Source organism: Tyto alba, unplaced genomic scaffold (genome assembly GCF_018691265.1).
Source record: "Tyto alba isolate M040663 unplaced genomic scaffold, T.alba_DEE_v4.0 Super-Scaffold_45, whole genome shotgun sequence".
Classification (NCBI taxonomy): domain Eukaryota; kingdom Metazoa; phylum Chordata; class Aves; order Strigiformes; family Tytonidae; genus Tyto; species Tyto alba.
In genome coordinates this window covers 22,207,932-22,234,082 of record NW_024881321.1, presented here as the reverse complement: position 1 = coordinate 22,234,082, position 26,151 = coordinate 22,207,932, and positions in this window count along the sequence as shown.

Genomic DNA, 26,151 nt, shown 5'->3' with positions numbered 1-26,151 from the left:
ATGTTTAATCAGAAATAATTAATCTTGAATTTGATAGACTTATGGATTGTACAAGAGACAAAACCCTCCTTTTATTCAAAAGTAAATCTGACTGTGATTAACACAATGCCTTTCCCTCTTCACCCTCCCACAGTAGTGATATACTCCTAACTGTTAGTTAGAAGTGGTTCTACTCTAAAATAGATGGGACTTAGAGGTTCCTTCTGCCTTTGGTAATGTTATTTCATAATTATTCAATTAAGGGCTTTTTTGCAATGTTATCTAAAATAATAGTGAGCAATTTATGACCCACATTACTTGTGATCCACGATTTCTTTGGTTTGGCAGGGAGAAATAGGATCTCCAATGCAAGGCAGCTGGTAGAATCAGTCCGTTCCCATCCTTTATAGGTGCTCTTCAGACTATCATCATTATTGAATATGTGGTCTGATCTAAGATCCTTCTTATTTTCACATCATGCATAAACCTTAAAGCAATCTGAAGATCCCTTGTTCTTTGAGGTACAATGCTTTCTGATAGTCCTTCAGGTGGTCTTCATTGAAATGCTGGTGGATTTGTTCTCTTGTTTTCCAATGAGCATTTATAGACTGCCACACATCTTCTCGGGAATTAGATTGTCAGGGAAGTTAAATTTTGAGTTGATAGTGGTTTATAGTGACATTTAAACTTTTCTTCTTTTAAACTATCTTTAAAGAAGGGAGAGAATTAAGTCAGGTCACTTTTTTAACTCATATATATTTCTTAGATACCCATTTCTTGTATTTCAAGGAAAAGCAGCAGGTGTTTTGAAGACAGTCTGCCTTTGAATAAAGGAACAATCAGAAGTTGGCTGAACATGCTTCACTGATATTTTCAACACTGGAAGACCTGGGCTGTCTTGCAAATGTCTAGCTAACATTTATCATGCTATATTTCATCCTAGTTTAATTTGCTGTATTTTAGAATTATACATCACTGTAGAGGATTTGGAGCTATAAAGTAATGTGCAATATTTTGAAATTATTTGGGAAGCAGGGATTTTACAATAAAAACATTTTTCCTTCAGTCACATAGTGTTACACAATATGAAAATGTGAAGTACCTTGATGCTGAAAAAACAGTGGAGTATTTTCTGATGCTAAAGCATACACTGGTTTTCCAGGTAGAGCAGAGCTTAGACTGCCTTCAAGGAATATTTCCTTCAGGCATTTCTCATGTTATTGTCTGCCATCTGACAGTGGACAGTGCAATACCACTATTTCGTGAAAAATGATAAATATTGAGCTAATTACAATTTTGATATCCTTTCTTTTGCACTTGAAAGGCATTACTGAATTTATTATAGGTTGTGAACCGAAAAGCAATGACTAAAGCAGATATTAATAAAATCAAAATGTAAAATCAACATGAAAATAAAAATGAAAATTTTTCATCTAAATCCTTTCTGGAACTTAAAACTCAACCAGTCTTACTGTTAAAAGCATTAAGAATTTATCAGATTTAAAAATAGTAGGAAGATAAAATGAATCCTTTAACTGTGTCCAAACAGACAGGAAAATTTCCTGAGGCCTTTTCATTCTAAGAAAATGCTTAAGTTTATATATATAAGCTACAACAAAACAAGTTAAATTTATATGACCTGCACATTTTGGACTAGACTTGAGATATCATTGCTGATTATTTTTAAAACTGAGAAAAGCAAAATAATTGTTGTAGATTATCCAGATGATGGGATATAGACCCTGAACTGTTATTTTACAAAAGGAAGGTAAAAGACTTCAAATCTGAGAAAGAAAGAATTTCCTTTACATTTCCAGTAGAAGTCAATGTGAATGTAAGAGTCTTGCTCTGATGGCTATTAAAAGGACATGATAAAGCTTTCCAGTTTTATGTAGCTTCTTTATATGAAACATAATTTAAAATCTTATGTATCATTTTGAATATAATTACAAAATTTTGAAGTGTAGGTTTGAAAAAAAAAAAAAAAAAAAACCATAATTCCCAGAAAATTATTTGATGCTACCTTGAAATATTCACCTTAAAACACAACCTGAATGATTTGCATATTGTGCTGTCACAGGAACTCAAAATTAAATGGTTGTAAAAGCATAAATACAAATGTATTTAACTAAAAGATTCATTTGGTGGGACAGTGAAGGAATATATACTTTATTTAGGATTATTTAGCACCTTTATCTTTTAGGAAAATAAATTAGGAAAACAGAAAATAATTTTTTTTTTCTATACTGAGAGATAGAGAAAACATCAGTTAAGATAGAAATATAATATAAAACTACAAGTTAGAAAAAATTACTTATTGCACTAGAGAAGAAAGTTATGAATGATACTGAATCTTTATTTGAAACACTGGTATTGAGTTTAAAGTGAACAATTGGAGAACAAGAAGACTAAAGGAGAAAAAGAGGTGACAATTTGCAGGATATGTGACTATGAATTTGCAGTTGGGCCTGCTCCACATAACCTGTAGTGTTCCTCATAAAACCAGTAATAAAAAATTCTTTTACATACAGCATTGTAGTAAACACAGCTAAAAATAAGGATGTGAATCGTATGACCATTATAAAGAGAATAATAGTGACCAAGAAATAAATTGCAAAATAGTCAGGAACTTGTGCAGAGAGGTAATTGTGGGTAGACAAGAAGGAAACATGAGTAGCCCAATATTTATAATTAAGTGATTGTTCTCATTTGAGCCTGGTCAGCAGCTAAACACCCCACAGTCGCTCACCCACCCTCTCCCCACCTGGGAATGGGGAGGGAATCAGAGGGGCAAAGGGAGACTCGCGGGTTGAGATAAAAGCAGTTTAATAACAGTAACAGAACAATACACTGACAACAGTATCAGCAGGTAATGTACAATACAGCTGCTCACCACCCACCCGCTCCCAGCCAGCAATCCCCAACACAAAGGCACCACAGCAACACTCCCAGAAGTGAGAGCCCCTCCTGGCCCTCTCCTGCCTTTATATAGTGAGCACAATGTCACGTGACATGGGATATCGGCCAATCTGGGCCCAGCCCTCCAGCTGTGCTCCCCCCCGCCCCCGCACACAGGTGAGGGCACTAGGACCTGGGGAGCCCCTGGGGTCTCAGTGTGCTGCAGCACTCCTCCAGCTGCCAAACCAACAGGAACTCTAGTCCAGCCCCAATCAGGACAGTGATAAATAAGTTTACTGATTAATATTTCAGCCATGATTCCATAGAAGTCTAATGCCAATTTTTGCTCCAGTAAGAACACAATTATCATATCCAACAGCTTGCCAGAGAATAGGCACAGTTATGACATAGACACTGAATAAATAGTGGAAGAATAGAAACTCTCAGAAAAGAAAGGCACTTACTTCATATGGTAAGATACATTTCTGGAAATAACAATATTGAATTAAAAAAAAAAAAAAAAAAAGAAAAAAAGACTGTGCAGAAATCTTTTATGTCTGGTTGATGTCTTTGGAGGTGCTAAAAACTTAGGAAGAAAACTGTGGTGTATTTTTGGAACATGTGTGTACAGACTGCTCAAAATTCCAAGAACAGGGGTTAAGGAACAAACATGCAAGACTGTTAGGAAGATGGAATGCATGAATGATTGTATTATTACCATATAAATGGCTAGGTATCTGTATAATACTTGTAGATGCTTTTAAAAATCCAGTACTGCATACCTAATGAGTATTTCAAACATTAATCAGAGGAAGAACTCGTCACTGATTCCTTTTACTCAAGAAGGCTCATTACAGAGCTTGATTGTAATATTAGAACTACCACTGAGAGGTACCAGACTAAAATCTTAAGTGTCTTGTCTGCTAGAGAAAGAAATCAAAGTTTGTAATTTCATTAATGCATATTATTATCTTTTTGTTTTAAATGAAAGTAAAATATACTCCCTTGCACTCATGATTTAAACATCTTAAATAATTTTATCAAGTATTTAAAGATACTAAGTGTTTTGAGGGATGTTAACCAGAAAGAGTTCAATATCACTGTGCTATTTTTTTAATACAAGGTCCACTTATTCTTTTGGAAAATTAGTAAGTGTGTATCTGTCCTGATATCCACACATTCTTGGCACAAGACCTACAGAAAACTCTGGTGCTTTAACTTACTATTTTCCATGCATTCGATTCAATGTCCTATACAATATAGTATATATGGATTCCTAGAAATACACATAAGAATTCCTCTCTCTGTGAAATGCCACAACAGTAAATGAAACCACTATTTTTTTTCTTGTATATTTTCTTTCAGCCCAACTTGGACCTACCTTGGAGAAGTTTGTGGAGTACTTTCTCCTGTGGGAGGAACTCCACTCTGGAGCAGGGGAAGACCATGAGGAGGAAGGAGCAGCAGAGAAAATGTGTGATGAACTGACCACAACCCCCATTCCCCATGCCCCCTGCACAGCTCAGGGGAGGGGGAGGAGGTAGATGAGACAGGAGTGAAGCTGATCCTGGACAGAAGAAGGTGGAGGGAATGTGGTTTTAGTTTTGTTCTTATTTTTCATTATCTAAAATAAAAACAAGCCAGTTCTGTCTTAGCTACTTTACCCCATAGTTGTTGTTGTGTTTTGTTTTTTTTTTTTTTTTTTTTTTAATATTCTTGGATGAATTATCATTAGACAAAAAATGACTGTGCATACAAAAATACTGAAAATTCAAGTTCCAAAAAAGAGTTAAGGTATAAGAATACATGAGAAATATATCTCACAGTTTGTGAATTCATTTGCTGAACCACATCTTCACCCTCAGTAAATCAGTTCATAAGAGGCTAAGTGAAAATCTTGTGACTTCTGTGAATTACAACTCGTATAGACCAGCCTTAATCACAGCAATGGCTCATGACCAACTGAAAGGCCAAACTACATGACAAGTCAATCTATTTTTCACACTTATTTTAACATGTTGGCAGGTATACTCTTATAATTTTAATAGATGGATGAGAATTAAAAAAAATACATCCTCAGCTTTCTACAGAAAAAGCAACAAGAATGCATACATGTTTCAGTAATGCATTTTTGCAGGTTTTTTAAGAAGTAGGCTATACCATTACTGTACTGTAAATGTAAAAATGTGAAAGAATTAGAAATAAATATCTCTATGTTTGTTGTGGTTTGAGCTCAGAGAGCAACTGAGTACCACGTAATCACTCACACATCCCTTCTCTCCCTGTGATGAGAAGAGACCGATAAGCCAGGTTTGGGATTTGAGATAGGACTGGGAGGGATGAATCACTCATTATGGTCACAGGCAAAAGGCAGACTCGTTAAGGGAAATAAAAAATAATATAGATTTATTATCAACACTAACAACAACATTTAACGGAGTAGGACAGTGAGAAGAATTGCCACATATTGAGAACATCTTCCCCTGCCCTATCCCTGCTTCCCAGGCTCAGCTCTGCTCCCGATATCTCTCCCTCCTTCCTGCAGCAGCACAGCGGGCAGGGAATGGGGGGTGCAGTCAGTGCTGCTGCTTCTTCCATCTTCGGTGGGGGGAGCTTCTGGAACTTCTTCCCCTTGCTCCATCACGGTCCCCCTCTCACAGGAGACAGTCCTCCACAAACTTTCGTCAACATGAGTCCCTCCCACGGGCCACAGTGTTTCCTTAAACTGTTCCAGCGTGGGTCACCAACTTTCTCCAACTGGAGTCCCTCCCATGGCTGCAGACCTTCCCGAGCTACTCCGGTGTGGGACACCCCGCATGCTGCAATCCTCCCAGTACTGAACTACAACAGCAGGGTCTACCTTTTCCCACAAGACCCTGGTCTTCTTCAGGCACAGATACCTTGATCACCCAGGCAAAACACAGGCCATAAATCAGTGTCTGCTCCACCGTAGATCTTCATGGGTGGCAGTAGGGAGCCACCCTGCCATCTCACCACAGGATACAGGGGGGTCTCTGCTCTGGCACACCTCTCCCCTTCTCTCTTCCTCCATTCCTCCACTGATCTTGGTGTTCACACAGCTGCTGCAACTCCTCCTCACAAGTCCAACTCCTCCTCACCACGTCTCTTCTTAAATATGTTATCACAGAGGTGCAGCCAATTGGATCAGTTTTAGTGCAGAAGTGGAGCTCACTTGGAGCTGGGGGAGCTTCAAGAAACTTCTCACAGGGGGTCACCCTTATAGCCCCCTCCCCTGCTACCAAAAAAACCCACCACTGACTCAAACCCAGGACAAAGTTAAAAACAGTCATCACAGCTTAAATGTCAGTGAGAGACAGCAGAGGGTTTCAGGCTGCAACTGAGGAAACTGGAACTGTGGCTGTGGTAGGGGATGCAGGGTGTCACTGCTAGAGCCCATGGTGGGGTTTGAGTTCTGTCCCAGGGTAGAGCCTTGCGGAAAGCCCGTGGTGTTCAGCTCAGGAGATCCATAGGGGCCATTATTCACATAGAAACAATTTCTAAGTCATAACTATTGTGCAGGAGCAATGTCTGAATATTCAGTTTGAACTGCTACTTTAATAGCCCTATTGAAAGACTAGTTATACATTTTAGGAAGTACCATTTCAAATGCCATAACTGATCTAAAACATTTGGAACTGGATATGAAATCGAAAGTTCTTAAGTGGTTGAGAGCATACCAATTCTGGAAGATGTGTTGTTGTTCACTATTTATCATAGCATTGAGTGAATGTCACAGAGAGTTAGCAGCACCTATAATTTATGTTATCTGTAATGGAATATTTATTCATTGCAGCCTGTAATTTCCAGTTGCAGTGGCTAATGTTGCTTTTTGTTTTTTGTTCAATACAAGGGTAAGGCTCTATCTCTAAAAGACTATGTTAGTCTTTAAACTAATGTAAAAAAAAAACAACCAAGTAATCAAGTGAATAAACAAAACCAAACAAGATAAGGTACTTGCTTCATGTTGGCTTATACCCTGTTTGACTTAATTTTCAATGGACTCCTGATGTTTCAAACTGGACAAGCACTACAACTGCTGTAGCAAAGAGTAATGTCACAACCGTATCGGTAGGGTAACAGATTTACAATGGTAAGGATCTATCTCACTTTTGATTATATTTCTGCCACTGCAAGCTTAGAACAGCCATTAAGCTAATGGAAGTTCCTGTATTTTTTAGAAATATTTGAACTCACTTTATCATGGACTGTTATTATTCAGTATTTTGTCAGTCTATGGTGCTTACGATGCATTGAACCTAGTGTGCCTAGTTGTCCTGCTTCATTATACATTAGGTCACTAAAAAGATTATTTGTGAAAAAAGATGCTTTGACACTATGTGTTCCATCATCATCAGAAATTAAATTTTCTATTTCTTTTTCCAATTATAAACCTGAGAGTTGTCATCTCCTATTGCCCTCCTTGTTTCTTTGATCTACTTACTACCACTGTAGCAGATGAAAACAACTACACGGTACATAAGATGGAAAATCTAGGTGTTCTGAGTTGAGAGAGTGGTGTTTTTTTGGGGTAGCATAAGAGGGGGCTACAATGGTGGCCTTTGTGAGAAGTTTCTCCAAGCTCCCCTGACTCCAAATCAGACCCACCTCTGCATCAAGGCTGAGCCAATTAGCTGTTCCTCTGCAATAACATGGAAGAAGGGGCCTTGGAAGAGTTGTTGGAGTTGTGAAGAGGAGTTGCAACATCTGTGTGAACACCAAGGTCAGTGGAGGAACAGAGGAGAAAAGAGGAGGAAGTTGTGCCAACGCAGAGATGCCCCTGTATCCTGTGGTGAGATGGCAGGACTGCCACCCCGTTGCCACCCATGGAAGTCTGCAGTGGAGCAGATAGCAGATAGCAGTGCTGACATACAGAGGTGCCCCCTCACTGTTTAAGGTGATTAGACTTAAAGGAGGCCATGATCATGTGAGAAGAAACAGCTCCCACTCTTATAGTTTGACGCTGGGAAGATTTAAACATGTAGAGGTGTCCCATGATGGAGCAGCTTGGGAAACTCTGTATCCTGTGGGAAGGACTCATGTCAAATAAAGTTTGTGCAGGACTGTCTCCTGTGAGAAGGGGACCATGATGGAACAGAGGGAACAAGTTCCAGAAGCTCCCCCCACGGAAGAGGGAAGAAGTGGCAACACTGACTTTACCCCCCATTCCCTGCCCCCTGTGCTGCTGAGGGGAGGAGGTAGAGAAATTGGAAGGAAAGATGATCCCAGGAAGAAGGGATGGGAGAAGGTATTTTTAAGATGTGGTAATGTTTCTCACTGTCTTACTCTGTTAAGTGTTGTTGTTGTTAATGTCTGTATTAAATTTATGTTATTTTTTTTCTTCCACTCACAAATCTGTATTTTGTTCATGACAATAATGGGTGATTCATCCCTCTCTGTCCTTATCTCCAATCCTGAGCCTTTTTTGGCTTCATTTTCTCCTTCCCAGAGCTGGGGGAAAGAGGAGAGTGAGCATCTGCATTGTGCTCAAGTGCCCTCTGCGCTGAAACCACTGGGCCTGTGCTTTAGTTTCTCCTTCTCAGTGCTGGAGGGGAAGGGGAGAGTAAGCAGCTGTGTAGTACTCAGTTGTCCTCTGAGCTCAAACCATGACACTAGGAAAGAAGAATGAGTCACAAATGGAGCTAATATTTAAAAAAAATATTATCTTTTCTTAAGGGACGGGCAAACTGAGTTAAAAATCACATATTTTTCATAATTGAAAATTTACTTTTATAATTAAAATCAGAATTCAGATCATCTTATCCTCTGTTCCTTATAACTTCTGAACGGGAATCTCTAAGCTTTGGAAAGCTGAGAGGAAAATGAGGCAGGAAAAATATAACTGATGTAAAAGACCTTTGACTTTTCCCCCTTCTTTTCCTGTGGATTATTTCAGAGGTGGGAAAAGGAGGCAGGGAACAGTCATATTTCAGTTTTAACCTGTGAAGACAGGTGATTCAGTAATTAGTACTCTATCATCTCAAAACATTGTACGTAAGGCAGGAGAAGTAACAAAGAGAGGAAAGGGATATTTAAATAGAGCTTAAATGGAAATACAACATGGATAAGAGTATAATTCATGATGTCTTTCTACCTCTGCTTCTGTGAAAATAAAGATCTCAGACTTACTTCAGCCTCTTCCCCCTCCTTTCCTGTACTTCTGGCAGCTACTAGCTGATATTAACACCAGGGTATCAAATTAAAAGTTGTGAGAAGTCCTGTTGCAAGGAAAAAAATGAGTTGTTGAGGGAGACAAAGCAAGCAGTGACACCACTCAGTGAAACAGGAGATTATAGTCCATGTAGGTAGCATCCTGGCTAAAAGGACCCACTGTCATCACTGGCTGGTTCAAGCTGCAACTTCCTTCTGACCTCCTTGTTGCAGCAGCAGCCTTAAGGAACTAGAGGATTTTGTGAGGACTCCACTTGAAAGCACAGTGTGATGTGAAGAGATGGCAAAGCTGGACAGGGAGCTGGAAAGGAAAGGAGTGACAGGAAGGGAACATGATCTAGGAATTTGAACAACATACTGTGTCATTACTTAGAATGTGGAGTTTAGGACTGAGATTTTCAGACATGGAACTAAGTCCATGGAACTAAGTCCCTGAACTGATTAGAGAACCTTCAGCCTTCTTTATTTGCAAACAAACATTCATTTGCTTTTTTTTTTTTTTTTTTTTTTTTTTTTTTTTTTTTTAACAATTAGTAAAACAAAGCATGTAGACCATGGCTGCATTTCTCCCCATTATCTCAGCGTAATTAGAAATGACAGACATTATCCTGATGGCCTATGTATAATGTGGGACCATCTGCCAAATTGATAAACTAATGCTCCTGTATTCAGATAGGAAAGAAGCATGAAAAACAGTAAGGACAAAACATAACAACAATTGGTTTGTAGAAAGACTATAACTAAGTTCCTGTATTCACAGCAATAATTTAAGAACCTTATTTATATATCCTAATCTCCTTTTTAGGAGCTTATTTTTATACTTCGATTTTTTTTTTTTTTTTAAAAAAAAAAAAAAATAGAATGTCTTTCCTCTTCCAAAGAAAAGCTACTTTAATAGGAAGTTGAGAATTAATATATACTATAACAGCGTATACATGAAAAAGTGTTATTTCAGAAATCATTGAAGGCACTGATTACTCAAGTTTCTAGTTGTTCCACTATGTACTCTATGGCTATAAAAGTCTTCCATTCCAGTTGCAGGCCCATGAGTTTCAGAGTTCACAATGAGTTTGGGAGGGAGAGGGAGAAGGAAGTTTTGGGAATATACAGTATGGACAGTCAAACCATAATTCTGCCCTATCATGAATCTCAGCAATGCTATACTGTCATAAATAATACATATCCCATCTGAATCCAGGCTAGATGCAGAGTTTCTTGCCTGTCAGGAAAAAAAAATGGTACTGAGCCACACCATACTCTATGAAAACAGATATTCTCTATCTAGCTAGAAATACTGTGTTTAGCATATCCAAATTAAAGATAGGCTTTACATATAAAATGAGTAGGTTTTGACTATAATGAAAGTCTAGGAAAGTTACAAAAGAGTTTGAAAACAGTGACTTGTGCCAAGTGTGTCTTAAGATAAATTACTATTTTGATAACTTCTTTAAATGGAGAATTTAAATGTCAGTGTTCCCTTTTGAAATGGAATGGAACATTTTGATTGATCAATTTGAAATTATATTCTTCTGTGAAAAGTAGTTCACATTATACAAAAGATCAGAATTAAACATAATTGATCATCTTTTACCTAAATACATTCTATGTTATTAGCAATAATTATTTTACATTCGTTTGGGAAATTCAGATAAACTTTGGGGTTTTTTTATAATTTACAGAGAAAAAAAAATTGAAATCACGTAATTTTATATAAACTGGAAAACTGTTTTCTGTTTGTTTCAATTTAAAAAAAAAAAAACAAAAACAAACCTGTCATAACAACTCTGATTAATTATTTACAGCTCTTATACTTTCCAGTGTTCAAGGCACACCACTGAGATTAGTCAGTTGTCCAAGCCTTTGGTCAGAGAATAAGTAACATCGGTTTCCAAGAGCTACCCAGGAAAATAAAAATACTAAAATAAAAATACATCCTTAGGGAGCAAGAGTGCTGGCACAAAACCTATCCTGGGGCAATCAACTGCATAAATGTAGCTAAACATGTGCCATCTGTGGAGGAGTTTGTCCAGCAAAATCAGCAGCATTTCTCTTACAAAACACCCAATTGCTTTGGGATGTGATTCTGTGCAGGTAAATTCAGGATATCTGAAGCTGTTGCCAGCCAGTTATCTTGAAATGTCTGAAACAGTGACTCTATTTTGTGTGGCAGGGATTACTGCAGAAGCAGTAACACAAAGAAGCTTCTCGATGTTTATTCCAGTGTCCAAGAGACTTGTTTACCCCTGAACAGATGGTCTTGTAACTACAGTGTACATCAGCTGACACCTTTATTACCCTAATAAGTAGCAGGAAGAAACACCAACAGGTTTCTATCTTGTTAACACAGTGGGATGTGTAGGCTACAGAGGAATGCTGCTGTAGTGCCAAAGGTATCAAACTAGATGGTAAACTGATCTGCCTTGTTGTTTTCAGAGCCCTGCTTTTCCTTGCATTGATATTTGATACAAAAGACCTGTGTTTTTCTCCTAACAGATTTACTGATTGCAGCATTACTTTGTATGTAATAGCACTTACTTGAAAGCAGCCTTGATTTTTAACCCATCAGAGACTTTATTTCTCTAGTGTGATACCTGTCTTTGGACTGTTTGAAAAAATTATTTTGTTTTATTTTTCTTCATTTTTCTTTGCTTTTCCAGGGTTATACATTATAAATGATTCAACAATGGGCCACAAAAGTTGTAGGAAGCAGAGTACTCATTGTTTGAAAGGGATCTGTTCTTTGAATTACACCAAAACCAAGGATGGTAACATTTGTGGCATAAGTGTAGTTCCATTGGGAGCCACCACTGGTTTGGGGTGTGCTTCTGGCTGGGCAAGGGGAAATGGCTTGACAGACCCCTGGGAGGGGAGAACAATAACCCTTTGTGTCATGGTGAATAGGGAGCACCTGCTACCTCCCCCATGGGGTCCCGCGGTGCATCCAGCTGAGGACATGGGGGATAAATGCACCCCCAGATCCGTGAGCAGGACCCCAGACTCAGGAGGCCACACCTGCTGCGGGCACTCCACTCCTTCCAGTCAGCACAACAGTAGAGGGAAGGGACAGGATTTCTTAGTACAGCCCTTTAGTCTTTACCATTAATGAGGACTGCATCAATTAGATAATTTAGGCTCTTAGGCTGTTAAAACATTAACTGGACTAACAGCAGATCCATAGCTCCATCTATATGGAGTGTTCCTTGGACCCAGAACAAGATCTGGGGATATCACATTTGCCTTTCAGGAATGCAATGAATGTTGCACTGCTTAGAAGCAGTCTACACATGGCCCAAAGAAACAAAAATGCTGGAATACCTGTGGTGGGGATGCTTGGTCCTCAATTTCAACTGATTTGATTAACAAAATAACTTCTATTGGTTTATATTACCTGGTCCTGCAAAGATAGCCTTTGTCAGGCAGCAATGACTGAAGCACAGCATCCTCCCAAAACTAATACAATGCAGTTGGTTTGATACATGGTCTTGTCCTATTAAATGCACAAAAGTAAAAGATTTTAGGAGAAGATAATGCAAGCAAATTTTTTCCCACTAGTTTCTACAAAATACATGAATAAGGCTACATGCATACTGTTTATATTGTGCTTAACTTCTATCCAAATGCAACCAGCAATATACGTGACCATTTTGACATACTGCTTTTCCAGCATCCATGCTTATAGAAATGATGCAAAAAGTATAAAACGATATGTAAATTCTGGCAACTTTATGTCTAAAACTCTCTATGTACTTATTTGTATGGTTATTTATTGTAATTGTTTTAAGTCCATTCAAAGGTAATTGAATCAGACATATTCTGGTATGCTGTAGTTTTCTGCTCAGTCAAAAATCAGGTACAGCACAGCCTGTGGCAGTGTTTGCTTTCTTCTGTCACCTTGTCAGTATCTCAGCTCTTCAGTACATCATTGAAGACATCTTTTCTCTGAAACTTCTGTCAAAAGGCAGTTTTATTATTATTTATTTTTTTTATTGTCATTAAAACAGAAGCAGCAGCAATCAAAATATAAGGAAAACAAATCCTGTCAACTCTGAAAGTAAGATTTTCCTCACTGGCCAAATATGTCTCAGAGGAATCCTAAGCATTACAACTGTGTTAAAATTACTGGTTGCATCAAGGGGGAATATTTAGTGTTTTTAGCAATGAAACAATATTCCATAAATAGAGATTTATAAGCATGTCTGATTTTATGTTATATATCTTATAAATGAGGAACACCAGCATTGTCACTCACAGTGACAATGTGGTAGATAAAAGTTCTCCTAAAAAAGTAAGTATTTATCAAATCAACAAAACTCTGACAGCAATCAAAAGTATTATTGTGATGTGAAACACGCTTCAAGGGATGCATCTGATTAGGCATAATGCTGACATCTCTCTGACCCTATATGGCCCTGTTTGAATGAAGTGGCCCTAGGAATCTTCCTGCACACTCAAGATACTTAAAAAGCAAAACATTCTAAAAGAATTTACTAGCAAAACTGATATTTTCTGTCTAGTTAGTATTACTGGAAAAAAAAAAAAAAAAAAAAAAAAAAAAGAAACAGTACTGACAGATTTCAGTTCCAATATATTATACTACATCTTCACAACTGATAATTAAAAAGTAAAATTTAGGTTTAGATTTAACTTTCATTCATTTATTTGTTTTTACTGAAGCACATCCCACATTTAAAATTTGCAACCAGCTATGCTTTTATGTCTGCTAGTGCTAGTATAGTCACACTCCTGGGGCTTGCTGACATCAGTACTTGATTTTCCACAATATCACACAGGGTCTTTATTTTTGCAGTATTACTCAAATGAGAGAATTCCTTCTACAAGCCCTGTTATCCCTGCATTGATATTCCTCTCTATGTGTTTCTATATAAGTACACCATTAGGGTGTGTTGTTTTATTTTCATGAAGATAGTTTATTGAAAGAATCATGTTAGTTTTACACAACCAAAAAAATACGTACTGAAATACATAAAGTATATAGTATATTTTCATAATTATTCACATTAGAGCAATATGTCCAGTATTATGAAATATGCTGTCTACAGAGTCCAAGATACTTGCATGTGGCTGGCAGACAGGACACAGTTTCTATAGAAGACCTTTGTCCTTCTGGAGAGTGAGCTTTAAGGCATCACGGATGAGTCAGGAAACTATGTTCAGATGACTGAATCAGGTTCTTAGGTGGTTGGTAAGTGACATTGTTGTCTAGGACTCACTGATCATATTATTTGGATTTTCAGGGCACAGTTAATTTATTAAACACAAGTAAATCATTAACAGTTTGAACATACTAAAATATATATTAAATTATCAATTAATATTTAAGCCTCCAAAGATCTTCACAAGGTTGGAACATACTGCATGGTCATTATAAGAGGTCTGAGCAAGAAAGATGACAAGCTTAGACCAGTCCCTTCTTTCTACCTGCTGCCAAATTGACAAATCCACCTTTTGGAGATAGTGTTATAAGTCAGATGAAGCATTTGAAGTGGGAGAAAAGTAATGCAACATATAAATAAAAATGAAACTCTCAGCATCTGACAAAAAAATGCCTGCAGTGCAACACTTCCCAGTCACAACTGGTTTTGTTACTGCAGAAGGGAAACATATCTAAAGACTTTTAGCCCTTCAGTTAACCACAAAAAATAAAAATTATTTCATTCATGATAGAAAAACACTGGCGTATGCAATATGAATTTTCTCCCCCCCAAAACATAATTTTTGATGCAAAAGAAAGGCAGAAAGCAGCTGTAGGATTGTTTAGCATTCTAAACTGACTTGCCCACTTCTGAATGTCTGTTCTAAGTGAATATTTAGTAGTGCAGCTGGCATTGTTACTGATTGAAGAACTCCACTTATCACATTGAGCATCTTACTTTCCTGGAAAAGTATCTCACAGCTTCCTATGCAATTTATCCATCATCCAAGATCAAATTTCTTGGGGTTTTTCTCTTTTAGCTTTTTAATTTGGTTTTCCTTCCCTTCCCTCCCCTGCTCCTCCACCTCCCCTTGCCTTCCACCTTCTACTTTTCCTCACCCTTCTCTTTCCCTCCTCCCTCTCTGATCCTCTCCCTTGCCTTTAATTTTTAGTAGGTCTAAATACTTACTTTCCAAATTACAAAACAAAAAGCATGGAAAACACACTTAAGTAAATTACAACCATTAATCTATAGAAAAAAAAATCCAGTAAGGGGAGAAGCTATGTACAGTGTTTTAGGCACACAGATATAATTATTTGTGTGCAAACAGAATATCATTATTAGAACAAACTCTGAAGTAAAAGCAACTGTAGACACAGACTGCACCAAAACCTGGTAATATTTATGCACTTGAAAATAGAGTATTTTGCTTAACACAGAGGTAATAATGGTGATGGAAGCAGGTAGACGTTATTTAAGTCTAGAAGAGGCAGCAAAGTCTGGAATATCAGAAGAATAAATAAATTTCATCAAAAAGTTACCTTTCAAAGGACATAAGAGAAAAATATTTGTTGTCTGTATCAGAATATTTTTGTGTACATGCTTAGTAGTACATCATACTCTACTTGTTCTGCTGCATTTACATGCGTAAGAGTTCCAGAATGCTGCTCTCTTTTTAGCACTTATCTGAAATATAATTTAATGTTACAAAAACAAATTTGTCATATAAATCAACAACAAAATAAAACCATCTGGGGTAGTCTTCTCAACAGATACATGTTCAGTTTAGATAAAATATAGGTCCACTCTGAGTACAGTATCCTGCACATTAATCCTTTAATTTCAGATAAAGTTTATCTCCATTTAAACATATTTTCAGAGAGAGGTTATCTCCATTCAAATAGTTTTTATAGATGACTATTACTGTCTCATCACCAGTTTCAGCAATAAATCTTATATTATTATGAATGTCATGTACTAATTCCTTAGTGAAGCAGAGACCTAAATATAAGAATGACCCCAATGTACACATACATGATACCCTCTAATAAAAGAAAAAAAGTTAAAAATTAAAGTTGACATGTTTATTCCTTTTTCTTTTGTTGTTGTTGTTGTTGTTGTTGTTTTTTCTTAAACAGAGTATACTTAGTAAGTTATACCCTCACCTCCTTTGCTTTATTTTGGAAGTCTGCATGTCATGCTATGCCTTAAACAATTGTTCCCTTATTTAAGTATAAAAATTAAAAAAGTACCAAAATATATCTTGTTGCTAAGCTCTTATTGTTGCTGAAGATGATTCAGAGGCAACTTTAAGACACAGTTTTTGTTAAATATTTGCTAACTCAACCAAAACATGTCTCTTTGCATGATAATATATTGTTTTAGTACAGTGTATTTTACTTCAATATTATTTCATACATCATAATGGTATATTAAACAAGTGCATATAGAATACATTATAATTTTAATAGTGAACTTATACAAAAGCCATTTACAAAACTTAGTTAAGGTATCGTATTTAAATGTTAAACAGGCAAACTTTTCTACTATAAATGAGGGGTAGCAAAAGCATTCTCCTCCCAAATGAAAATAGCAAAAATACTTTTATGCCATCACCTATGCTTCAAACATGATTGCTAAAAAAGCAGATTCCTCACAGGGGACTTGAGGTATCTCTTGTAGAATTTGCTGTGACCAGTTTCTGTATTGTATCTTGTTCTGTGCAATAGTACAATAACAGGCACAATAGGCTTTTGATTTTAGAAGTGTTCCTGGGAGTTATCTTTCAAATACTCTTAATGATTATTAAAAACTTCTCACCTTAATGTAGAAAAGACACATTTATAGATGATCTACCCATCTTTCACAGATAATAGTCTTCTTTTGTAAAGTGGAATCATACGATGTAAAAAGAAAGATCAATTGTTATTTTGCTATGAATTATTTTAAGCAGGTCCTGCCTTTTCAAACCCCGCTGGCTATACTTTTCACTTGTACAGGAATAATTTCATTTTAGTAGTAGGGGTTTATTTAGTGCAAATTCAGAATTTGATGGATGGTTGGAATCTATCAATTAATCAGAATGGAAATACAAAAAAAAAAATCAACTTTTGTAACCTTCCTTCATGGATGCTTTTTATATGTATTTAGTTTTTTGGTTGTTTAATTTGGGGGGAGGGGAGATGTGGAGGTCTGTCTTTTCTGGGTGCATTTTATGAATCATCTTCACTGGAAAATTAATTTTAATTCCTGTGGGTTGGAAAATAGGACTTCGTTTCTGACAAAAGTGAAATATCAGTTATGACTTCTCTCTAAACTACACAGCTATGTGCTTTTGAATATAGAATTCTACTCAAATTCATTCATTAAGTGAGTAGATTTATGCTTTAATTGGTATAACAATACCAGATGCTGCACTTTCCCAAGGGTAAAAGATTCCAGTGACAAATGTGTATTTTGCTTCAGGGTAGACTGGAATGCAAATAATTTAAACTCCTTATTTTCTTGTATTACTGTTTTCTTTTCTTTTGTTTGGTTTTTCATTTTGGCCTGGTTTGTGGGTGTAATTTCTGTAGTCACACTGAAAAGCAACAGTGTAACAAAGGAAATTATTTCTTTTTTTGTGTATATGTAGGAGGAATTTCCACTGCAATTTGGGAAGTTATTTCATATAATAGTTTGAAACTAGAATGTAGAACAATAAAATACAGAAATCAAAGTTTGGTTTTCACTAGCTAATGAACTCAGTAAATTAGAAGTCTCTTCCATAATATCTTTAAAACTATTTTCTTTTACAACTATCCACTTCCAACCCACCAGCCTTCATGTCTGAGCCTTTTCCAGACAGTACACTGTAAAGTAATTTAAGATCAAATTTATTAAAATAAATACTTGCCTACAAGTTTTTGTTTGTTCGTTTTTGGTTTTTAAATGGTAAACCTCTTTGAGATTCCTCATAGCTAGACTGGCTATGCAACCTATTTCTTAGTAAAATACCTCAATGCCTGGATTTTGGGCTCATAGAAAAGTAATGAATATAGCTAAGATATATAGAAAAATACTAGTACATAGGGGAATAGAAAAGTATCAAATGTTCACAAAGCCTTTTTCTTGCAGATTTAGATGGAAATTGCATTTCCTTTCTCTTCAGTTTCAATAATTAAATAGTTTAAATATGATCATTAATATTATTTAAGTGTTTACTTATTATAAGTCTGTACTTATTTAAAAGTCTTATATAAATACATTTAAAGCAGCCTTATGCCACACTACAGATGTTTTGTAGCTCTTCTGTATTTCTCATCTGATCAAGAACATTGCCTTACCTTCAGATCTTAAGGCTAACTATGATATTTTTGGTTACTGGCTGCATTCACACTTTAGGAGTATCTAATAAAGACCCATATACATCCAACTCTCTTGTTACTTTCTAAATTATGGAGGATGATAGCCTCAAAATTTTAAGCTATTTATCTCCAGATGATGATTCATCATATACCAACACAGGCATCTATGTTGATTGAAACAAGTCACTATTTCTCTCTTGTGACTATGGAGTCAATAATGAGTAGCTCAGCCTTAAATTCTACATTTAAAACATCCCAGATTATGTGAGATGATTCTACCTTAAGGATACATCTGTCAGAATCACAGAACTAGGAATAAATTAGCCTGTACTGAAATTCTGGCTGCTGTGGATAGATTGCTGTAGGTATTTCTGATAACTCAAATAGATCTACGTAAGTGTGTATCTGGAGTCATGTACTACTGAAGTGTATCAATAATCAACCTAGTTGCTGTCTGATCTTGTGACTGGGGACTCCCCACATTGACTAGCACATGATAAAATTGTGAACCATAGCCCTTTAATATATACTAAAAATCACTGTTAAACTGTGACTTATTTTCCAGAATCATTTCTTTCATAATAGAATTTATATTTCTTTAGCAAAAATTCCTTGAGCAAATAATATTTTTTAAACTTATGCATCAGAAAATTGTCGTGGTTTGGGCCTGATTGGCAGCCAACCACAATGCAGCACCTCTCTCTCCCTTCCCCTCTGGCAATGAGAAGGGACAGAGAGCCAGGCTTGGGGTTCAAGATAGGACTGGGATGGGGAAAAATTCCCCTTTATGATCACGAGCAAAAGGCAGACTCGTTAGGGGAAGAAAAAAAAGAACATACATTTATTACAGACACTAACAACACATAACAGAGTAAGACAGTGAGAAGCATTGCCACATCTTGAGAACACCTTCCCCCTACCCATCCCTTCTTCCCGGGCTCAGTTCTGTTCCCGCTATCTCTACCTCCTCCCCCAGTGGCGCAGGGGCAGGGCATGGGGGGTGCAGTCAGCGCTGCCACTTTCTTTATCTTCAGTGAGGAGAGTGTCCGGAACTTGTTCCTCCTGCTCCATCGTGGTCCCCCTCTCACAGGAGACAGTCCTCCACAAACTTTCTCCGACATGAGTTCCTCCCATGGGCCGCAGCGTTCCCCACACTGCTCCGTCATGGGTCACTAACTTCCTCTGACTGGATTCCCTCCCACAGCTGCAGCCCTTCCCGAGCTGCTCTGGCGTGGGACTCACCCTCATGCTGCAATCCTCCCAGTGCTGAATTACAGCAGCGGGGCTACCTTTTCCCATGAGAGCCCGGCCTTCTTCGGGCACAGCATCTTGATTAGCCGAGCAGGAGCACCAGGCCATAAATCAATGTCTGCTCCACCATAGATCTTCATGGGTGGCAGGGGGGGGCCGCCCTGCCATCTCCCTACAGGATACAGGGGGGTCTCTGCTCCCGCACACCTCCCCCCTCCTTTCTTCCTCTGTTCCTCCACTGACCTTGGTGTTCATGCAGCTGTAGCAACTCCTCCTCACAAGTCCGACTGCCCGTCACCACGTCCCTTCTTAAATACGTTATCGCAGAGGCGCAGCTGATTGGCTCAATTTCCCAAACAGAAGTGGAGCTGACTTGGAGCTGGGAGATCTTCGAGAAGCTTCTCACAGGGGGCCGCCCCGATAGCCCCCTCCCCTGCCACCAAAAAACTCCACCACTCACTCAACCCAGGACAGTTTTCTAATGAAATGACAGGTCAAAAATAATATGTCCTTTGACACGTTAGTACAGTGAAAACTGGAGGAAGCTATAATGCTCAAGAGAATTTATAATTTTAAAAGATTAATGTACATTTAAAAAATGTAATTTTTATGTAACTGGAGAAAAAAAAGTCACAGTTTTCCTTATTTAAAAGATTTGTAAATAGTTCAGAAAGAAAGAAAATAAGAGGTTTATTGAAAAAGGCTGTCTCTACTAATTGCTGGGAAAAAATCAGTCTCTACTAGTTGCTGGAAAAATGCAGTCAATACTAATTGTTGGAATCTGACAGAATTTTTTTTAGGCCTAGTTCTATAACAGTCTATTGTCAGAGTCAGTCAACTAAGATAAGTGGACTATTACTGGGATAGATAGATAGGTACCTCCAGGAGGCAATCACATCATCCTAAAAATTTCCTCTAAATTTGATCAGATGAGTCACTCTTAAAGGTGCTTCCTTTGACCATAAATAAAGGCATGGATGAATAACTTGGTTTTAGGGATTTAGGTACCTAACTGTAGGACATTTCAAGCCAGGTAAATTAATCATGTCCATAGAATGACATCATATGTGAAGTTTAGACTCTTAAAACATGAACAGTGAGTATAATATTGAATCAAAGTGTTAGCTAGTAAAATGCTTTTGTTTATATAATACTTGGAATAGGTTGATTTTTACCTAAGGAATTTTTATCTTCTTACTGTCTGCTCAAAATTTAAAGTATGTCATCTAATTCTCTTACTGAGGAAAAAAAAAATCTTGCTTTGAGCAGACAAAATTTTTTCACACATACACATACATTTATATGTATATTTTGATTTCCAACAGTACTCGGTGCTATAGAGCTCAATAGCCATTGGAGGAAAGAATTTTGTTCGCAGAAAAAGAGTCAAGTCTTTCTTTAGTTCTATTCTGCATGTTTTGTACAGAGTAGCATTGTAAACAGCCAGTAGAGTGTATTCCCTGAACAAAATCCTTAATTGGCATACAGATATCATAATTCTTGTATTTCCACATAATCTTAAACCTCGGAGAGAGTGGAATGATATATCAAAGAAAACTTATTTAGAAAAATATTTTTCAGATACCAGAATGACCACTTCAGGTGTATGAGCACAACAGTATTAATGAGGTCTTTTCTTAATGTATTTAAGTTAGAACAGGAGCCTGCAACCTCTGTGAACCTGATCTGATACATAGATTTGTAAATCATGATAGCTGCACATCATGCATCTTTGTCTCCCAGACTTTATCTCCCTGTAATTGTGGACTAAATAGAATTAATCAGAAAATTAAGAAAGAAAATTTGTACTGGGCCAATATTAGTAGGCTGTGTTTCATTCTGTTTATTGAAATACTGGCAGCTTCTTTATAATATTCTTCTGACATCTATGGCCTAGTACTTACCACTAAAACAAGCAAAATAACTATCTAAATATAATGTCTTTGATATCAAAGTGTTTGTATTAAAATCTTATCATCCAAATGAGACTGTATTAGCATTTACTATATTCCAGATCAAGACCATCCATTCCATTTAAACATTTATTTAAAAGCTTATGTTGTTTCCTTAGCATTCTGTTGACTTGAATAGTTGTTGCTAGGTTGGTGTTTTGTTGTTGCTGTTTGTTTGTGTGTGTGTGTTTTTTTTTTTTTATTATTATTATTTTATTTTATTTTATTTTGATTTGATTTGTTTTTATTTGCTTCTGTTTTGTTCTTTTTATTTCAATGATTTTCTTTCAGAAGTAAAATAACAAAACCATTTCAAGGATAATGTTTTTCAGTAATGACTGCAGATTCATGCTAGAACATTTTACAAAAGCAATTGTTGAAACAATTATGATTCTATTGTATTTTAACATATTTTTTCTAAATTTATTTTTTGTTGCTAAGAATGTTGGCACAAATGTTTCTTTCTGGTTATTTTTCAGACATGTTTTTCTTTCTTTTAAGAAACTTGGCTGCTTAAAGCAGCCTTTCAATTGTTAGGGTTCAGTTGGGAACCTACAAACAAGTTCTGTCATTGGAGCAACTAACTGGATAGGAATATATCAGAGAAAGAACATTAAGTAGTGTGGAAAGGTAGGTAGGAAGTAAGATGAGTTGAAGCCTCACATCTCTAATGCCTGGCATTTTAGGTATTCTCTCAGGTGTATGGCAGAATTTAATCTGTGATTCTGTACACCACTACTTTGTATTATATTTGAAGCAAGCTTTGCAGGAGAGGAGGAATTCTCATGAAGAAGCAAAATGAATATATAGAGTTTCACATATCTCATTTCAGAGGTTATTTTTTTCCTCCTGAACAATTTTTCTAGCAACATTAATGCCCTGATGATCAAAGAGTGTTCTTTGTTGATGGTTCCTCCTGTAACATTGTGTTACTGGCAGCATTTACTTCATCATTTCAGATGCAGCTGAAGAACCAAAAGGAAAAAAAACAACCAACCAAAAACAAAACAAAACAAAACAAAACAAAACAAAACAAAACAAAACAAAACAAAACAAAACAAAAAAGAACAAGCAAAACCAAAACAAAAACCAAAAATGCAAACGAACAAACAACCCTTCCCCCCCCCCCCCCCCCCAAGATATCTCTCAAGTGTTAGGTCTATCAGAAGAGTAATCTAGGATCACAATTCCTGCTGATCGTCCCATTAGATCTATGCATATTATGAGAGTTAAATAACCTGTTGTGAACCTTTGTCTCATTTCTAACACTGGAGAACTCAGCCTCTGACACTTTTCTTTTGAAACTGAAGGCATTATCTCTGCTGCAGCTGTAAGGTTCCTCTGTCATTGATCCTCTCAGTGGGTAAATGGGATTGCAGACACAGATACAACCCTGGGATATCTCTTCTACCTTCTTGGTTTCTCATACATGATTGTGGTTAGTAGTACTATGACCTCATCCATGTCAGTATGTCCATATTGATATTTGTTCTGAGTGGGAGATGACTGTTGGCAGATACCTTGGTTACTCAAGAGAGAAATATCTCTTAAGTTATGCACATTTTAATATACTGGGTCTCAGTTTGTCCACAAGCCTTATAAATACTTTAGCAGAGTACTTTTGAATGTTATGTGTAGAAGCTGACAGCAAATTCTAGCTTTTTATACTAATAAATTTCTCAAAGAGTTGTCCTTCATCCTGGAAAATAAAACCAGAAACTAATGGGTTATCCAATAACTGTCAGCAGTTTATCTACGTTGTTTTCTAGTGCATGTAAATTCATAAGATGGGAAAGTACCTATCCTGAACTTCTGTGTGGGAAATCAGGGAGTCTATATGATATTTCTATATTAGGCTTATACGAGAAATAATCTTCTTTCAACCAAAAGCAACAGAATGTATAAATATTCTAATTAAAGATCTAAGTTTAGGATAGCTATCTTGCCAGTACAGATGTGTGACTGAGTTATTTTAAACTCTAAGTGTTCATTGCTGTTAAATCTATACACTCATTTCTACTTTCATAACTAATCAAGTTGACATTTCATGTTTCAGACTCATGCAGATCTGAAGTCTAGTTGCTAACTCCTTTAAAAGTGTAATAGTTGTTTGTATGATGAAATTTTGCAGTGGGATAAAAGATGTTTATGTTGTATGCTGTTATCAAAACTGAAATGAATGATCACTTAACAAACACACTAGGAATACAGAGTCAAAATGCAGAGCTTTTTTAACATATGCATATAGTATTAGTTGAAATAAAACTTTTTAGTTAAGAAAGTAATTCAGATATAATAAAATTGCAGTTTCACTGGCACCACAAATGTTTAGTTTCTTTCCCAGTGAACTAACATAACAACATAATCAGGAAATAGAATAATACCCGGTAAAAGAGCTTGATAGATCTTGTGTGTCAGATACAGTTTTGAATCTTAAAGTTTCTATATAACCTATACATTCAGGGCATGGCTATTTTTGTTTCATTATCTTTTAATTGAAAAAGTAGAGGAGATCCTGACCAGTCCTAGAGTTGTACCATCTCAAAATTGCAGTACTAGATATTTTTCAAGTGTAAATTGACCTTGTTAAAAATTCTGTGTCTCAGATATAAGCAGAAAAATCTTAAAATGACTGACTTGCCTAACATATCTGATGAGACTTTTTCTTGTTTCTTAGATAACATAGAGCACATTGATGTTTTTCATTCTAGATTATATTCTGAAGCTGAGCAAGAAGTGTGAGTCCTTTAATTTGGTAACAGCTCACTGAGATGACCTTCTTCCAAAGCACAAATGCAACATCAAAGTGTTGCTTCCATTGCTATCAAAGTCCAGCTCCAAATGGATGATTCTGAGCTCAAGGCTATAAATTGCATGGTCTATCACAGGATAATATGCATGTACACTAGACATAACCAAATCTGTTTATTGTAAAGCAAAAAGCTTTTCTTATTTTAAGAACTGTAAAAACTTTCACTAACATGTTTGAATTTCAATAAATAATATAGGTACTAAATAACTGAAAGATAAATAAAAAAGAAATACTTTTACATTAGAAAACTAACAAACAAGACCCCTCAGAAACATGCACTTTGAGTTTTAAGAAAACACAACTTTTGATTATATTACATTTAGATTATATTATATTAAATTTAAAGAAGTCTTTTATTCTTTTTCTTTTATTCATTTACATATTCAAACCAGGAAGATGATGTGGCTGGTGTTTTTTTTTCAAACATACTGTGGATGTTTCAAATAGAATGTTACAAATAACCTACCAGGAAATTCCTTATATTCAGACTGTTTTATTTCTAGGTTCCCCAGGTATGGAATTGTCTTTGGCACTAGATGAAACAGAAAATGGTGACATGGTAAAATTTGTCTGAACAGCTGTATGAACAGCCTATAGCAATGTAATACTTTCATACCAGCTTCATTCAAACCTATGGAGATTTCAGCTGCACCTTTAGTCTCATATAAGGCTGCTGCATGTCCTCTTACAAATAGTTGAAGATGAACATAAAATTTTCTGGTACAGTCAATGCTGACATGTAATTGAAAGCTTATGAAAAATAACAAAACTTCATTTTTCTATTTATTTGTATAAAAAGATAGATGAGAAGGTAGCACTATGCTGGCAAACAGCATATTACTGGCAAGGTGGAGTGAATGATTGATAAAAGAATATGTAGCCTTGTAGCACCCTAAACATATTGTTGTAATTGGCCATAAGAGGTCACCAGCTTTGCATTGACTTTGCAAGGCTTCATAACTGAGGTTAACCAGCTTTTCTCTGGGCTGTCTTGACCTGTCTGAAGCTTTGCTTTAGCATGTCTAAGTACAACTGTCTTCTTGTAATGTTTGGTTGTTTTTTTTTTTTTTTTCCTTATTTTTTCACTTTTACAAATCTTTTAATAACATTACCATGATTTTTATACAGTTAGTAGCAACTAGTTGTTATGTCATGTAGAATGAAATATTTATTGCAGCAGAACAACTTAGTGTAGAAGGATATGAGCACAGTATGATAGCAGAGAACTTGCAAGTTGGGAACACAGGGTATAGTTGAGGTATATACAGGATATGTGGACATGGCATGTTCAGAGGTTGGTATAAAATGGCAAAGGAGTCTCCAGGGTTATGAAGAACTCACCAGTGGTCAGTTAGAGAAATGAAGATGCGAGAGCTGGGCAAAATGAGTTTTAGAAGTAACAAATGGAACAAAAACCAAGTGTGCTGTGGTTTAACCCACATAGGCAGGTAAAAACCACACAGCTGCTCACTCATTCTCCCCTAGGTGGAATGGGGAAGAGAATGAGGGGGGCAGAAGTGAGAAGACTCATGGGTTGAGATAAACATGAGATTAAAAAAAAGTTTAATAGGGAAAGAAAAAGTAAGCATGTGGAAGCAAAGCAAATAAGGAATTAATTCACCACTTCCCTTTGGCAGGCAGATGTTTAGACATTTCCAGAGAATCATGGTTCCATCATGCATAACCATTACTTAGGAAAACAAACACTATAACTCTGAACAGCATCCTTATCCCCTCCTTTCCCCAGCTTTTATTATTGAGCATGATGTCATATGGCATGGGATATCTCT